This window comes from Pezoporus wallicus, unplaced genomic scaffold, assembly GCF_028554395.1.
Source record: "Pezoporus wallicus isolate ANWC-B61680 ecotype Strahan unplaced genomic scaffold, APGP_CSIRO_Pwel_v1 contig_14862, whole genome shotgun sequence".
In the NCBI taxonomy this organism is placed as follows: domain Eukaryota; kingdom Metazoa; phylum Chordata; class Aves; order Psittaciformes; family Psittacidae; genus Pezoporus; species Pezoporus wallicus.
In genome coordinates this window covers 318,366-332,980 of record NW_026638252.1, presented here as the reverse complement: position 1 = coordinate 332,980, position 14,615 = coordinate 318,366, and the positions used below count along the sequence as shown (strand labels likewise).

At 42.7% G+C, this 14,615-nt stretch overlaps 2 protein-coding genes across 4 annotated transcripts in view; one reads left to right on the top strand and one right to left on the bottom strand.

The window, feature by feature from the left end:
• The window catches only part of LOC130599605 (collagen alpha-1(I) chain-like), a 46,520-nt gene that overhangs the window by 8,027 nt on the left and 23,878 nt on the right, over window positions 1-14,615 (top strand). The window lies entirely within an intron of this gene.
• SLC45A1 (solute carrier family 45 member 1) overlaps window positions 1-14,615 on the bottom strand; it is a 56,488-nt gene that overhangs the window by 18,000 nt on the left and 23,873 nt on the right. For 2 of the 3 annotated variants that reach the window (XM_057410236.1, XM_057410235.1), the window contains exons 1-2: window positions 3,384-3,502; window positions 3,125-3,253 (exon numbers count right to left, since the gene is read on the bottom strand). The exons of the other annotated variant lie outside the window; for it this stretch is intronic. The gene's annotated coding sequence lies outside the window, so the exon portion shown is untranslated. Of the gene's footprint in view, window positions 1-3,124; window positions 3,254-3,383; window positions 3,503-14,615 lie in introns of those variants that run through there. 3 annotated transcript variants of the gene reach the window in all.

Here is a 14,615-nt window from a genome sequence, read left to right as displayed (position 1 = left end):
TGTCCCTTTAATTTAAGATCACACCTTTCCACCAAGCCAAAAAAGACACTCCCTCTCTCTCTCCACTCTTCTGTTCTAATACGGTTTGGGATTATGTGATCAGATCAACACACACAACTCCTGCATGGGAGCAAAGCGGATATAGCCAACAGCAGCATTTTATCCATTACACCCGGGTCTAACTCGACTGTGTAAGTTTGTTCCCATGATCATGCTGCATCTTTTTCAGCCTCCATTCTAGGGTTTCAGGTTTCCCTGTATTGCAACAGCATTTCTAACGTCCTGTCCTCTACCTGTTCAATAACAACAGCATTGCTGTGGACAGGTGTGTTTTTTACCATCACTGATCTTGCAGCCAAAACAACAATTTCTGTAGTAGTAGTTCTGTACAGGAAGAGGGAGCTAGAATTCTGATGTGCTTTTATTACATACATCATTCCCAGAATTGCCATCGGACCACGGGCATAGACAGAAGTCACATCTCCAGGATGCTCTCAGAAAATACATACCTCACCAAATGGTCTTCAGCCAGATCATTGTTGTGTTTGTTCTTCACCAAAATGGAATCTGGGTTCCTTTGCAATTCTGTCTAAACCCACCAGCACTTGAGACACTCCCCAGCTCTGCACACTCCTTCATGCATACTTGGAGGTGAAATGCACGTGACTTGAAACAAAGGGGTTTTCATGTGTTTTTAGCTCAGCCAGAACTACAAACTCCTGGCATATTTCCAAGAAATGAGGAATTGGGAAGGGAACTTTTATTACACGGACTGTCCACACTCACAGTTTATTCTCATAAACCTCAACTGTCCCCTTCTTCTGTGGCCAGTTGACAGGAGTCGTGACCCCCACGTCAACCAAAGTGTATGTCAGAAGAGCTGCTTACCTTTGTTTTGCACAGCGTGCATCTATGTAGCAACACACACATTACATAACAGTAAGTCATAAACTAAAAGGAGTCTGATTGCTAAATCCCTCCACTGTGGATGAGATTTTTACTTCCATCACCTGATAATTTAATTGCTCAATTAGCTCCACCTGAATGTCTTGGCTGTGGTAGAAGAATGTTCCCTTGCAGGTCACAGTAAATCAGAAGACAGGAGGCAAGCAAGCAATGCAAAGGTAAATGATACCTCTGTAGCAAATCAAATGCATCACCCAATTGTATTTTTTCTCCTGATCTGCTCCTTGCACTACTCTTTTAGGGACAGAACAGGAATCAGACGCATAAAAGACCATAAAACTCTGGTCAAAAGTCAGCATATAGGATCATAGGATCCACTACATGGTTTAGTCCCAAGACTTTCTTAGCTGATTCAAACTCAGCTCAGGTATTTCTTTTCGGAATTGTGAAATTCTACAATATGCCTAATTTAGCTAACAGGATAATCTCCTCATTGATAAGGAAACATCTGCTGCATCACTGAACATTATACTATTGCTTTCCTTTTGACAAGAAGTAAGTGGAAAAGATGCCATTAAAGTGGCACTTGCTGATCATCCTGGGGCAGAGTGAGCCTGTGGATGTGGCACTTCTGCATCAACAGACCACAGCACAGAGGGGTTCAGTCACAATGAACATGGCCTGTAGGTAGGTACAACTTGATGGACTTTATAACTAATTGTTTAGACTTAATGAGAAAGTAATTACTTCTGCTGCAGAAGCAACTTTTGAGTGTACTTCCGGCACCTAGATCACAAGAAACTGGTTGTATCATAGCATTCAAAGAAATCAAAAGAACATGTGGCTACCAGAGAAATCTGTATTTGTAACATAACAGACTGCCTACTGTGTAGGAACGGCCTGGCCCTGAATAAATATGAGACACAGTTCAGTTCTAAATGGTTCTTGCCCTGCACTCTGCACCAGGGTGCCTGCCTCTGCCCACCCATAAATTCACCACCACTGATCCAATCCATGACCAGAAAACCTGACTCACTCATCCCATCCTCTGCACGTGTACTGGCACCTGCCTTCTTTCCCTCACAGCTTGAAAGTGACTGGAAGCTTTTTCTGGATAGTGGCTTTCCCAGACTCCTATATTTGGATCACAGTGATCCCAGGCTACACTGAAAGTACCAAATGGACAGTACCCAGAATCTGGACAAAATAACAGGCCTTCACTGTTGAATTCCTGAATAAGACACACATCAAGGGCTGCTAAAACAGATAACCAACCAAGGGCTTCCAACTCACACTGCTGCCTTGGGGGCTTAAACAGTATTAGTAAATACACTTTCTCTGTGTGTCTTTTAAGGCATTTCTCCTTCCAAGGCATATGGCAACCCTGCTGTGAAATACGACCCTAATCTGCACACCACATATCTGTGTATTGTCTGGGTCTAGTTTAGTTCCTTTCCTGTCTCTCCCCCATCTGTATTTTTGTAACGCCAGTTTTACCAACAATCCTCACTGAAGACAGGAAATACATTTTCATTCATTGCGCCAACATGAGCAATGAGCAGAAAAACATGTCAGAATAAATGAGAACCTTAAAGCAAATCAAGAGGTCAAGAGGTGAGCAGGAGGGGCATTATTGCAGCAAACTACACATACCTTAATCGTGCCCTCTTTCATCTGGTGGGTCACACCGGAACTCAAAATGAAGCTACGGTCAAGTTCACAGCACTCTCCCTTCTGCTGCCCATGTCAAAGCCTGAGTACCCCTGTACAATTAATTAAACTGTGTTACTTTATTTATTTATTATTTATAAGTTAGACAGGGGGCAAAAAAAATCTATTAAAAAGAATTTTTAATTGCTTAGGGAGAGTCCGTATCACTGGAGGCTTTTAAGAGCATCTGCTGGGATGCTTGAAAGCAGGCTAGGGTTATTAGATCCTGCCTTGGGCCAAGGAGATGAAGTAGAGGAAATCTGTGACCTTGCAAGGGCTTTCCTAGCTTTGCCTGGAACCATTCAATGCAAATGGCCTGGAAAAGCAGCAAACTAAAAACTGGTAGAGGAGACACTTCTGATCTGCGTATGGCTGTGGAAGCAGAAAAGAGGGAGGCTTGAAAAGAGTTTCCAACTGAAGTCAAAGACAGTGAGTGCTAAAGGAAAAAACCTTTGCTACATCATCTCTAGTTAAGGTCTTCTCATGAATGCTCTCTTTAAATCCTTACCTAGATTAGAATTTTAAACAGTTCCTTCAAAACTCCATTTATGAACTTCCCCATGGTAGTGCTCCTTGTGATCATCACGAGCACTCACATTAAGTCATGCTCCCTTCCTAAATTCCTCCCTAAAGCCACCTATAAAACAGAGGTGAAACAGAATCTGGTGAATGATTACTGACCCCCTTTTGCTTTTATTTAGGATACAGAGTCTCCTGAATTCTTGGTCATTAGAAATCATCAGCCTGTTGATTCTGAAAGTACTCACCGTGCTAGAAAATCCTGTTTCTGCCTCATGCCATGCAAAGTCTGACTGGATGCTACTTTGACCTGAAAAACAAGAAACAAAGTAGGTTTGTAGCCAAACCTTGGGCTGCCGGCTCTACTTGTGGCAGGAAAAGGTGCATCTCTGGCAATCAAAAATTCTATTTAAAATACAACTTTTCTTGGTTGAATCCTATAAATCGAGGCAGTTCAAAAGAGGGGGATCTCATCAGAAAACACTTGGCCCAAATGTGGTATTGACAATCTTGAAAATTCAAGATTAATGGAAGCCAGAAAGGAGCTAAAAATAGCAGCAACTATACATGACACATAACCAGCTTGGGAAACAGATAACGGAAATAAGAGGCAGTGAGGAAGGGGAAAAAAACCCAAAACCAAAACCCACCTTCCAGCAAAGACTATCATAAGTGTTTAAACACATTAGGATACAAGCAAATCTAAAACATCTGTAATAATCAGATTGTCTATTACTGCAGTCATAAGGTAACATCTGCCAACAGTAATACAGAAAAGGTAGATACTTCTCCTAGTTAGTTCTGCTCTGGACTGCAAGACAATGTGTATCATAACTTAAACCCAACAACTCAGACTGGTATTTAAATAGCACCCCAGAGCCCTACACGATGTCTGAAGATCTGATTGCTGACACCAAGTTTCTGCAAATCATGGAAAAATAAGTAAGCTCCATAGGTCAGAGAGAAAGCTGATCTCTAGAAGGAATAAACGGGATGATCCAGGACTAAGAGCTCACTACCAGTCCAACAGTGGGAGAAGGAACTCCCTTTTTGCGGAAGGAGGGCATTCCAAAAACAAGCAGCTGCCACGTAGGCAGGACCTGGCAGACCACCCATCACACCCTCACCACACTGCTCAGCTGCTCAGGAAGCCTCAGGCATCAACGATTTCACTGAATACCTTAGTAAGAACTGCACAGGGTTCTGCATTGGGTCAAAGATGCTCCACGGAGCACCTATGTCAAAGGTGGCAGAGTTTTGTTCATGGATGAGCATGGAGCTGGGAGGATGCTGGGCTATAAAACGGTTCAGTACCAGTGCAGTAGGGTACTGGGACAAAATAATCTCTCAAGTATTTGGAGACAATAGCCAGGAAACAGTTTACATATCTCTCAGTCTGCCCCATGGAAAACTGTTTACTAAAAACCAGAAGTATTCTTAAGAGTCATAAAGAACTTGGTGGATCGTGCAAGGACAGATGAAGAGACAAAAGCCTGTAATGTATGGCCTTTGATTACAACTTCTCTGCTAGTAAACAAAAAGCTGTGACATCAATAGTGACAGAACCCCACAGAGAAGCAATTTTAATTTCAAAACTTTTGGATTAAGGAAACACAATCATAGCTTAATGTATTTGGGACACAATCAGAAAACCGCATTTGAGATGGTAAATTTGCCTTATTACTCCACCTAACTTAGAGAAAAAATCTGCAGAATATTTCAGTATAAAGATAGAACCATCTGGAAGAACCTGATAATTGGTACTTTACATATGAAAAGTGTTTCTATTCCATTCTTTGAGATTTTATCATGCAAATCATGCAGAAGTAGGTGAACATTCCAAAAGGCTTAACATAACTTTTACCGTGTTTGCTTAGGCAAATATTCTGATACCCATCACCAGTTCAAATTTAATCTTGTCCCTGGGTTAGAAAACAGGTCACAGTACTACCTTGTTTGCCATTTTGTTGCGAAACTTCAGTGCCTTTTCATTCCAAGGACACATGAAACAGTTTCTATGCCATCTGACTTTATTGGTACCACTCTTTCCTCTCAAGTGCTACAGGATTCCTATAGATTTGTCTTTTTTGAAGACCACAGGCAGTGAATAATGGTGTGCTTTAACTGTTTGCAGTACCTAGGAATGATTTCTCCAACCGAGTGTGAAAGAAGTGCTGTTCTAATTTCACCATTACATACAAACCTGAACTGGAGCTTGCTAGGAAGCCCACCAGTTCTGGCCTTTGAGCTCTAACTGCACTGTAGCTTTTCTTTTGTGTTGCCAGCTCATCAGATTTCAAGCCCATTTCCATGTTTATAAAGCAGCTGAGCTGACCCAACACAAATGAATAGGTGAAAAGCCACAGGAAACCGAAGCACTACCAATTACCTGCAACCGAATGGCATTTCTGAGAGAGAAAATGCAAGGTGCTGATGAAATGCAGATGTTCGCTTTCGGAACGGGCTGGCGAGCCGGAGCGTTCCCCCGGCCGCAGCCGCGCGCCCGCTGCGGGGAGTGGCGCAGGCCAAGGGCGCTGCCGCCCCGGCCCGCCCGGTTCCGCGGGCTCTGACTCACGCTTCGCCCCCGGCTCCGGGCAGCGCCCCAGGGCCTCCCCTGGCAGCTCCGGTACGTGCTGCTCCACGGCACCTCCCTCTGCGCTCGGAGCAGCCCCGTGCCCGGTGCCTCGGGAAACTGAGGTTCAGCAATAACAAAGGAGAGTTCGTTAACAAAGAGCGAGGAAGAGGAAGCGTTAGCGAAAACAGCTTCTGCTTTGGATCCGGAGGAGTGGAGTGCATCTGCTGACTAACAGCAGGAACGGCACAGGAAGGGAAGGCAGCTGGCATCTCTGTGAGGGAGGAGACATGTTCCACAGGGATGCTGTGGGCAGTCCAGGAAAAGCAGTCATCTTCACCAGAAACGCGTTTCCTGTCGCGGATGGACACCCACTGCTTCCAGAGCACCAAACGCTCTGTTCCCTCCTGGCTAAAATGCATGTTAAATACGATGAGCCCGCAACACTAAAGAGGAGTTAAACTACAGCTAAAAGCGTTAAACACCAATGGCAAAACTGACGGCATTTTTGAAGCCCTTAAAAGGAAAACCCGGAATATGTAGGTCCATTTGTAACAAAGGTACCTTCAGTGCCTGATTTCAGGGATCCCCACACATTGCCCACAGAGCAGGAAGCAGTTTCTGTAAGACACCAGAGTCTCACATGTTCACTGGCACCTCAGCCCTCTGCTAACAGAGGAGGAGAGCAGTCGAGCCTCCTAGGAAAAGGGACACACAAGGACAGGATGGGACACAGCAGTTCGAACACTTTTTGATTGAATTTCCTGAAGAAGCTTTTGCATGGTGATGATTCACAGATCTCATCATGTCTTTTGGAGTCAAAGGCATGCAAATTCCCAGGAGCAGAGTCTCCCAACGCTATCAACAGCCACAAAAGGGTTAATTTTTTCCAGTTCTCTTCCATGCACAAGACCAACCAAAGGTACTTCATCTAATGACCAAAATTTCTTGTCAGCTGTGTCAAGTATTCCGCAAGTCTCCAAGCACCGTATACACTTCACCTCATGCCTCAACTACATGTATCCTCGCCACAAAGCAGAGTGATTCATAGTTTGCCCATACAGATCATGGCCTAGACAGCTGCTGATCAGGATGTGGAGGTATCAGCCACATCCTGAAAATGGAAGGAGCCACAAGGTGGGACAGACCGAATGGCACTGACAGACCTGTGAGTCAGAACGCAGGGAGAAACGAAAGATGCTGTCGACAGCATGAGGAGCCTGGAGGTAATAGGGAGCCTAATTGCTAGACACGTACAGAATGGTGAATCAAGATAAAACCCCTCCACAGCAGATGCTGTAACATTCTCTCAGCACACACTCCCGAGCACAGTCTCACTCTGGTGTATTTGTACCACTGTGAACAGCTTCAGGGAGTCTTTTGTGATTATTAGTTAGAAGAGACCGGACCTTTGTCTGTTAACTTTTTGAGTCAACTCCCTGGGTCACCAGCCAGAAAACCCAACATGAAATGCAGTCTGATGTTTTGTTAATAATATACTCTGTGTTTGTTCATGCTCTTTAATCACATGGTTTTTTGCTCTGTGGAACATCCTGTCTCTCTGGCCTAAACCAGTTCGGAGGTAAAGATGCTTTGGACTGAATCCAGACTACACGTGGATTTTTCTCTCGCTCTGAAAACCCTATGTCAACTTAAACCAAATCACTAGAGTTTGTATTACTGCAATTTCCTGAAGAATAAAAGGAAGTGTTCAAGGCCAGGTTGGAGCAACCTGGTCTAGTGGAAGGTGTTCCCCTAAGGAAGGGGGTTGGAACTAAGTGACCTTTAAGGTCTCTTCCAACCCAAACAATTCTGTGATTCTATGAACCTGCTTGTAAGACATACAAACAGGCAGACATGCCCCCCTTCCCACCCCTCCCAAAGGAAACACTTTGCCTCTCCAAAGACAGGAAAAAACTGAAGGGGAAAGGCTAGCAATTGATAAATTTAAGACTACCTTCTCATAAGAAGCTATTCATCTATTGCTACTGCTATGTTTCTTATGTATCAGCAAATGTGGCAACTGTTTTGTTGTATTTTCATGCTAAGGTCATAGCATTAATATTTCATTCTAAAGTGGTTTTTCTGGTTTTGTGCATAAGGTATAGTGTTTAGGGGCATGTTAAACTAATCTCAAACCCTCATACTGTGTTTCTACTTCCAAGTATTAGGAAACTATCAAATATGGCTCTGAATCACTGTTGTTATGAGCAGAACGTATTATAAATATACTGCTAAGACTACAAATTAATGGAAAACTCTCACAAGAATTCCAGGTTCTACCACTGCTGTCTCCTGAACTATACACAACCTGGAGAGAACTCCTGATGCTCACTGGAGAAGAGAATATTCCAACAGCAACAAATCCTCTTTCGAGCCCCATGTAGCTAATACATGCTTTCACAAGTTGGGTAACAGGTTTTTATTCAGTCACTTTGATTTCTAACACGTTGCTTAAAAGTTTACAGAGCATCTCAATGCTTCTCCCTCTGCCCCATTTGTGTAATACCTAACAGATAGATTACTGAAACTGGGTCAGCACACTTGGGGATGGGAGGTTGAGGGTGGGGATGGGGGACAACAACAAGGACAAACACAAAAACCCAACACAAGAACAAAGCCACCTTCAGATTTCCAGATCCCCCAAATAAGAATAAACTGTGTAATTCCAAAGCTATACTAACATGGAGTTGTGTTTTATACGAGCCAGTAAATAAATGTATTGGACAAATGGACAAATGCTTTTCAAATGCACATCTTATTTGTAACAAACAAATACTGGAACATAAAGGAACCAAGACTGACCATCAGGAATTGACAATAAAACATTCTACAGGGACATTTTAATTTGTCTGAAGAGATCTCTTTGGAAAGTAAGCAGATAATAATTAGCAAAATTAGTGTAAAATAATTTATCCATTCCAAGACTAAGTGCTGTCATTTGGAATGTTTAGACATGTTCCCCACATATAAGCAAGCATTTGATTCCTGTTTTACAGGCAAGACTCAAGTTAATCTTTACTCTGGAACAGGTACAAAAGTGTCCTTACTATTAACTTTCATGTTGGACATTAGCTATAAAATGACACAGCTACTTATTGGTGGAGAGCCACTATTAAACAGGATTTGTGGTTTTAATCTTTCATCATAAAGTAGATTAAATCTGTACCTTTGCAGAAGCATAAGCGCATAATCCTAATAACAGAGTATTTATCCTCCACAAAAATAACTGAATATTTGATTACTGATTTTCTGAGCAACAAATTGTGTTTCTTCTCATCGGGAACACTGTTTCTTGTACATATTTCAAAAGGCTAATGCTGATTAAGACACACAGTATATCCAGTAAGAATGCTGATGCTGGAACACTGGGGCAATAATGAGAAGGGATCTGCTAACTGCAATGCAGCACTCCTAAGGACATTTGCGTCACTTAATATGGAAATAATGTGGGTATTTTCTATGCCCCAAAATTTCTCATTTAGGATGGATATGAAGTGGTATTATCTGGAGCCATTGAAATCACTGTGAATGAATGCCATTCCAACTGACACAACTGGAAGTGACTCCAAGACAAGCTCGTTACCTCTGTGCATGCCTGTATTTGCAAACTGAGCTCCTAAAGCACAGTAACTGCAAGGCATTTCTAACACACATAGTTTGCTGTAGAGAGACATGTACTAGGAACTGGCTATTAACACTGAGCATCTCTCCTCACCACCCAGTTTTGTTCTGCTGATGCCGCACTTGTGTCAGTTTGATTTTCCTATGTGACTTCCACCTGGCTTGCCCTCACAGGCAAAGGATGATCTTTAGACCAATGAGGAAATACTTGAGTACACACTGCACAGCTTGTTACACTGCCGTTTTAGTGGAGAACAGTTTACTGACCTACCAAAGGAAGCAGCTCTGTGAGCAGCAGAAGTAGCAGAACCCAGGTTTAAATGGATTTTGCAGCTCCTGCTTCATTTACAGTTCTCTGCTGTCCTCAACTCAGACTGATAAAATTCTCTTCTTCCTGTCACAAGGCTCCTGTGAAATAACACACCAGCTGGTGCATTTGCACAGTGAAAGCAGCTGACAAGTGTGGAAAGACAAACCTGACAATGTTTGAATCAGAGCACCTGCACAACAGCTCCCTGTTTTCCAAAATGCATATGAAAATAATTCTAAGACTACATTTCTTCTCAGTTTGCTAGAAATAGTCATAGATGGATTGTACTCATCCTCACCTCCTCAAATACCCATCTAAAAAGCATCCGTTCTATTTCCCAAGAAACGCTCACAACACAGAAATGAAATACAACTAAAGCATTACACCTTAATGGCTAATAGTTCAGTTCAATTGAAGGCAAGTATTAGGACATACAAAAATATTAAATAGGTGGTCTGAAAACTCAGGACTTTCTGTTCAAAGGAACGCTATTTATTGAGGAAAAACGAAATGTACCTCACACAACCCCAGTGCTCACTTCTAGTAAAAATCTTCTCCCTGTTAACGACACAAAATGGAAACTAATGTACTCCTCTTGAAGTCTTTTACAGCCTGTATGAGAGACACCAGCCACCCTAAGCCTATATGCCTGCAGCGGCTTTGAAAATTTCATGACGGTAAAGCCATTTTAAGAAATAACAGCACAATACTCTTGTCCATAAGGCATATTTTAGGCTTGCACAAAATCTTCTGTAACTGCTATTCTTTTTCTAGAGCTGCGGGACACAGAAGTTCCACAAAATAGAGATCCTTGGGGCAGCACAGAGCAGCTGCTTCTGGTGAGAAGCACGATATACATACAGACACCTGCACTGCTGAAGACTGGGGAAAGGCAGGAGTAAAAACAAATGTTAAACTTCACAGGCAGAAGAACATACCTTCTCTCCTCTCCAGGAGAGGACAGTCCCTGTCTTTCATTGCTTCCTCTCCTCTCCACAGTCCTACCATCCAAACCCTCTTCCCCTGTCCCAATACCAGCCCTTTCTCTCCAGCAGCTCTGAACTCCTGTGAGGTTCTGGTGCAGTGCAAGACTTTTATCTGTCTCTTGACCTGCCTTAATGTTTTTAGATTCCAAAAGGTTTCTGCAACTTCACTTTAAAAGCCACACACGCTCCAAACTTCGCCAGAGCTGACTTTTGTGAGCAACAAAACTTGTCTGACAGGTGGATCTTGAAAAGGAAAATTCTTAGAGTTTAAATCTGGAGAAGACCAATGGGATACTCAGCAGTGATCTAACACCACAGAGACCCAAAGCTTCACACAGTCAATTCTGAAGGCAAAGAGTGAGTGAGAGATGGATGAAATCCTCAGGGAGAAGCCCAGAGTTGAGACATGTTAAATGGCAGAATAAGAAGCACTAGTGACAAACCCTCTTCACTTTTCAAACACCTTGCCTTTAATAATTTTTTAGAACTAGCAAATGAAATACTTCTCTTCAAGGAAAAGCTCATAGGGTTTTTTGGTTGATTGATTTTTGTTTCCATGGTTGAGTGCATACATAGATATAAAATATATATGTATTTTCACCTTTGATCCTGACAGTTGACATGTAGTTTTCCTGGAGAAGCTGGAGACAATGCAGAAGTTCATCAGGAATGCTGTGGTATACCCAAAAAAATACCTGGAGTCAGTTCCATGAAACTCTTTAAATAAAGAAGCAGAAAATCACTTTTAGAATACCAGCTTTAAAACTCTCCTCCCTGAGGTAGGTCTAACAAACCAGTGCTGGTGCTTTGTTTCTAGCCTGAAAACTTTGGGTTGGCTGAACTTCAAGAGGACTGAGTGAATTTAAACAGACAGGAAGAATCATAAATTTTGCTTGTGGAAAAAAGAGCTGTGTTTTGCTTGCCAAGGGAACACCAATAAACCTTCCCAAGAGGGAAGGAGCTGGACAATAGGTTTTCAAACCATCCATCTTTACAGGCTTCCATGCATTCTGAGAAGTTAAATTTTGGAGATGAAAGACTAAAGAACAGAGAATGTGTCTCTGGAACAAACAGGGAAAGAACACGTGAGCAAACCCACTCAACCTGACTGCACACATGCGGAAGGGTCACCACACACTGATGGACAATCCCACATGGCATACAGGTAACACTTAGCATGAGAAACAAAGAGCCTGTATTCCCAAAGGCACAAAAGGGCACCACTTTTTTCACTATCTCCATGTGAGAGGACTTGTCTCTTACATTCTAGCCCCTAAAGTCAATTCACCCTTTATTTCACTTGTGGTAAAAACAAGAGGGCACAACAGCTCATCTGCATAAAGCTGAAAAAGTTTTAAGTGACTGTAATGGAAGAAGCATCAATCAGGATGTGGCATTCTATTGGCACTACCAGCTCCCCCCCTGGAATCCTTCTTCCACACAAGCAAAGACAAGATAGGAATTCCATGACCAGCCTGAATTCTACTTCAGGAATTAATTGGCTTGCTACAAAGAAAGAAACCATGCAGGAATGGCTTTATCCTGTCTGAGATTCCAGCAAAGCCAGCCTTAGGCTGTAATATTCACTGCTTTGAGTTGGAGAGCTCAAGCAGTTCAGCTGCTTAAACTCCTTTCCTCTTCAGACAGCATAGTGATCCATTTTAAGTCAAAGAGCAGAAGTGGTAAGTATTCTGATCGGTACACATTACAGGATTTCTGCACAATCCACTTGTAACATACCTATCAAAACCCCATTGAGTTACAATCCCATCTAAAAAGATTCACTAGCAGGCAGCAACAAATTTAGGAGTGCTCAGCACAGCAGTGATCATGGTGGCAAGTGTGAGAAAGCAATGAACCTTGAAAATAATGAATTTCAATGAGAGCTTAGTAATTTCAGACTGTCTGAACTGCAGCTCTTGAAGTTCATCTTCATTCAAACGGAGCCTCACAAAACAGAAGATGTGAGAACTCTGGCAGGTCTGAGTCACAAGAATTTGAAGAGATGTGCAAGAGGTCTCCTAGGCAGCTTACAAGTGCCCATTTGACAAAGAGCTGATACACAGTGATATGAAACATGAAGGTACAACCACTTAATGAACACTGGACTGAGAATGCATCACTGCATGCTGGCTTATAAATAAATGCTTTTGTGACTAACGGGGACTCATTTACAGTGGGTGGTGCTGGAAGGGTAAAGAGCGGAGCAAATATGTTTGACAAACTGAGGAAGGATCAGTTTTAAAGCACTTTGGTTTTCAATCAGAGAAGGGGCAGGCTTGCCTGGCCGGGCTGAGGACCTGGCAGATCGAAGTTCATGACACTGAAAGGTACCCCTAAAAAACAGCTTGGGAAATATATGATTGTGAACAGAGTCTCAGAGAAAAAGTAGACACCGGGAGTCCCAAACAACTAAGACTTTCCCATTCACAGTATGACAGGTCTCAGTGCTCAGCTGTGTACATACCACCTATTTGTTGCTTTTTTGACATCTTCTCTGAAATACTCCAACTCTGCATACACAACGTTAGTCAGTTATGAAGGCACCAACATTATGACAGTTCGTCACAAAGCAGAGCTGAAAGCTGGCATGAACTGGTGAGACTGGTAGAAGGGAATAGGTTACTTACCTCTGAGCTGAATGAACAATAAGTTCAGGTACATTTATAGTGGTTTACAACTCACAGTTTTATTCACACTGAGAAGCCTACCTCCACTAGGAATGCAGAGTGATGGCAGTGCTATGAGATCAAGGCAATATGCTTGCAGAACGACTCCTCTTCATTCAAGGAACACATCTCAGGATTCCATTCTGGAATGGTTCTATCAGTAACAAAAATCATGCCACATCTAACCACTCCCACCACCCTCCATGGCAGACGTTTGAAGGCTTCAGTATCTCAAATCTATTTCCTATGCTACAAATAAAAATAACTTTAAAAGGGCTCTGCCTGTGGGCGATCCTCAGCAGCTCTGCTGCATCCAGGACACTTCAGGAACCAAACCACACTGCTGCTTAAACTTGGGTCTCGCCCAATGAAAGGCCTGGCACTCCTCCACTGCAGCTCTATTAGCATTGACAGCAAAGAGAATTTATGCAGAGAGAGAAGGGACTTGTGTTCCTTCTACAATAGGGCCAATTGTCTCAGGCTGCCACATTCAGTTAAATATTTACTTTGTTGTTTCACAACTGAACAGGAAGCAAAAGGTCAGAGAGGCCCCACTGCAGAACAGATGTTGTCATTCATCTATTCACCTCAAGCCAAGATTCCAGTGGGAGACTACTGCTTTCCAGTTTTTTTCCTCTTCCTCCAGGAGACAGACACCAGGTAGTAAATTAACACTCTGGGAATTCTTCTGTCTAGTTACATACCCTAGAAGCAACATCAGAAGTCTGAGAGTATTCTATCAAGACCCTGAAAGAGGAACATTGCCAGGATTTATTCACCAAGACTGGTTAATGGAGAAAGATTCATCTCTTGAGACTACCCTTGAAGACCAGCCTTTTTGGCACACTTGAAAAATAAGAGCTATACCAAAGATAGAGCCCTAAGTGTGCAGAGCTTCCTGCGACACAAAACTTCTCTCCCCTTGCAATGGTGAAGACCCCACTCAAATTCAGAGCCCTTCAGAAGTTACATTTGACAGCATGATGGTAAAATGAGAACAGCCATTTAATAGGAATGAGACTGTTATTCTTGGCTTGTTGTGAACTGTAACCTGCAGGTTTGCTCTCAGTCAATGAGCCACTCTCACTCCTAGAGCCACTTACCCACCTACGCCATTAAAAATAGCCAAAAACTTTCTTAACCTGTATGAGTTTTCTTCCCCTGCCCAATTCACATGAGGGGAAAACCTCACTGAGTTTAGCCAATGAAAACCTATCACAGTAGTAATCAAGTCATTATTTCAAGAGGAATATACATGGGTCAAATAAACATCATGTAATTTTCAGCTAATTGCTGACATGCTCTGAGCTTGTGTAGAA